At 50.8% G+C, this 3,499-nt stretch overlaps 1 pseudogene; it reads right to left on the bottom strand.

Annotated features, from left to right (window-relative positions):
• Nucleotides 1-2,385: 2,385 nt before the first annotated feature.
• On the bottom strand, nt 2,386-2,769 carry LOC149352164 (histone H2A-like; annotated as a pseudogene).
• Nucleotides 2,770-3,499: the final 730 nt, after the last annotated feature.

A 3,499-nucleotide genomic window follows, 5' to 3' on the forward strand; every position in this document is an offset into this window, starting at 1 on the left:
TGATATTTAGGTTTTTTTGCGCAAACAGCATTGTTTGTAATTTTTTTCTGACATTAAATGCAATATAGGCTATAGCAGACTCTCCAATATAGCAGAATAACCGCCGAGTAACTTCTTTTTTTATTTCAGCCCAAACAATGACCTGCTTCATTCGTGTCGCTGCTACAACTGAATCAAAAGTCAGACACGGGGCCTCTATGTGCTGGCCAAAGCCGAGTCCGGGCCCGCAAATTGCACCACGGCCCCGGCCCAAGCCGGGCAGTGCCGGGATTTTCGGGCAGGCCCGTGATGTGAGCACCTATGATTTGGTTTTAGGCCAAGCCGTATAGGTGTAGCCCCTTAATATTCTCCAGACAGGGTCTTGCTTCTGCGCTCCTGCCAGACGTTGAAAACGGACGTCTTGAACAAGCACAGCAGCAAACTACATGTTGATGTTTTCTAAACAAAAAAGAAGCCTATGCTTTTTCTCCGTTCTAAACGTCCTAGATGATAAACCATGAAGGTCCTGGGGCCCCATCGAAAATGAGGATATTACCATTCCCCTAACAATACGCACCGTCCAGCTCGCGCTTGCCCCGCAGGAATGTGTCCAGACCGGCAACACAAGGCTCACTGTGTGCTTAATGAAGGCTGGAGGAGTTGCGCAGTGAGCGGCGAAAAAAATAGACATGAGTTAATGGCATGCTTTTTTAGAATCGTAGGAGGGCCCCGAGAACGAATCAAGCAACTTGTCGACCTACGTGAAAAAAAAAAAAAAGCGCGCATAATCGAAATTATGTTCCAAAAATTCAATGGAGCAGTCAGAGACGGTTTGCAGGCTTGTTGACGAGGCTTCATCACCCCAAAAAGATGATGTGGTGCTATATACCCGGTTGCACCTCACACGTGGCACTCCGAGTCACTGGATTACCAGGCTGCCCCTCCGTCCATAGGGGTCTTCCGCTTCAGGAACACGAGCTTCCACACCTCCCAGGGTCAACGCTGCCTCCACCGCGAGGACAACCAAAATAGCTGGCACATCGTTTCTAGCCGCCTTCCTTCTTTGGGACACGTTTTCTCCTTGCTACCGCAGCGGTGGCCTACTGGTCTGAGCAGACGCCTCGCATGCGGGAGGTGCGGGGTTCGATCCCCAGTGCCGCCGGGTACCCACCGGTGATGCAATGGGTTCAAGCTTTCCCCTGGTCTGGTGCCCGGAATTTTAGGTTGAAATGCTTGGGAAATGGGTCATAAGCCCCACTTTGAGTAGAAGAAAACACCTCGTGCCATGGCGCTCTTTGGCCAAAGATGCCCATGCGCCATAAGAATCCATCATCATACTCATTCTGCTCGTTGTCGAATGTTCCAAAAGGAACCCACAAGCCTCAAGAAGTCAAAGTTGCAAATACATTCGACGCGTGTACCGTTCCGCAAGCTGCATCTCAAAAGGCCGCCACAAATTTTTAATAAGTAGGGTATTTGGAGGGCTATCACGGTATAATAACAAAATAACTTTATATAGTTAGCTTTTTAACAAACCCCGTGGGCGCCGTTCCAAAAACCCACCTTGCTGGAACGAAACTCATGGATGAAAAGCTGATATCTTTACTGACAGACGGCTGCACAAAGGCACTGTCGGGCGCATGTAGCTCGTGAGCTGCGCGTTTGAGACCGCTGCCGTTCTGGACGGTCAGGTTTCGCGGTTGGACGTCGCAGTGTTACCGTCAATCTGTACTGGGATTCACATTGGCATTATACCAGACAGTACGTACTGCTTAAAGCTTAAAACCAGTAGATTTCTCCTAAACCAAGGAGAATGCTGGAAGCGAACAATGCGCTGGTATATTTCGTCCGGGTTTGGTGCCCCCGCCAGTGTGTCTCGCCTTCATTGAAACATGACGCCAAGGGTCACCGCTCGCAGATGGAAAAGAAGGAAAGTATTTTGGCGTGCAAAGTCAGCGAAAGGGTGTAGCGACACGGGAAAGAGTTAGTAGTGGGCGGTATGTTACAGAAGCCTGAAAGCAGTTCTGTAGGTGAATTCATATCACCGGAGTCAGCGCTGTTGTCCTTCTTCCTCCAAGTTCCAATACTCCTTGTTACTGATTCTGCGTGCAGTATGCCAGACTCTCTGCTTGGTCCAAAACTGACGTGAAGCAGTTTTTTTTTTCGCAAAGCATGACGCTAACAGACCTACTTCGAGATCGCGTTGGAGTTCATTCAAAAGGCAATGGTACACGGACGAAGGAGGCAGGGCGCCAACGCCGCATTTGTCCGCGTTTCCTAGAGATGCTCGACGAGGCCAGGAAAGAATTGTCGGGCTGTGTGCGGTGTCGCCCGATAATCATGCAAAGGTTGCTCGGAACGGATAACGAAATAGGAACCAGGTTACCCATGGGGAGCTAAGCTATTTTATTCAGAGCCGTTCACCACCATCCACTCTTCCAGCTGAGGTGGAATGTATGGTAAGACTCCGCCCTCCGAGATGGTTACTCCTGCGAGCAACTTCCTCAGCTCCTCGTCGTTTCGCACGGCCAGCTGGACATCACGAGGCGCGATCACAGTCTTGTCGTTGTCGCGCGCCGCGTTGCCGGCGAGCAACAGCAGTTCTGCCGTGAGGTACTCGAGCACCGCGGCCATGTAGACGGTGGCCCCGGCTGCCACGCGCTCCGCGTACTTCCAATTCCGGAGCCGCCGCTGGATGCACCCGATCGGGAATTACGATCCCGCACGGGCCGGGCCTGATCTGTTTTTGGTTGCCTTGGATGTCTCAGCCCCGGCTCCTCCATTAGCCATGACGGTACTGCGCAGTGGTATGGAAGAAAACAGTCAACGGAGCGCAGTGCAGCGGTGCTAGAACCCCGAAGCACAGTATAACTAAGCACCAACAAAGCCTGTACATGTATCCAACGTGGCTATATACGCCATTCTCAGTCGATGCGTTGCAGTCGAGGTGATGTGGAAGTATTCCGATTCGTTCTCTCCAATAAGATAAAAAAAAAGAACATACCGAAAGCAGGTGTTGGCCCATTCAAGCCGTTTTACCGGGCAAGTGAAACGATGAACGGCGCACGAGTTCCTTCATCGGCGGCAGAAAGCATGAACCATGCCTCATTAAACGCAACGGGGCCCAGTGCCGAAATTAAGTGTTATCTTACCACTTGGACTCCTTCTACTGGTCCGAGTCAGCGGGAGAAGTGCAACGTCGACTGAGGTACGGATCGCGTTCGATCAACGAATGCGCCTGCTCAATCGCTGATGAGGAAGTGACGTGCTGGCAGGCTGCGTTCCCAGGTTAGCGGGCCGCATGATTTCCGCCAGGATATAATAATGAAAATGAAAACGTTTTAATTTGGACCGAACACTTTTTGGCCTATCTTCCTGTGTGGGCATGCGCCATTGTAAGAGGTTAGCAATAACAATTACAATATTTCCGCCAGTACAAGACTTTTAAAACCAGCGGGTGTGTCCTCTTCCTTCTCGGCTTTATCCCTGTGGCTATATGTTTTCTTCCTCCAATCTTTTC

This window comes from Amblyomma mixtum, chromosome 3 (assembly GCF_055824585.1).
Source record: "Amblyomma mixtum isolate Tamu chromosome 3, ASM5582458v1, whole genome shotgun sequence".
In the NCBI taxonomy this organism is placed as follows: Eukaryota; Metazoa; Arthropoda; class Arachnida; order Ixodida; family Ixodidae; genus Amblyomma; species Amblyomma mixtum.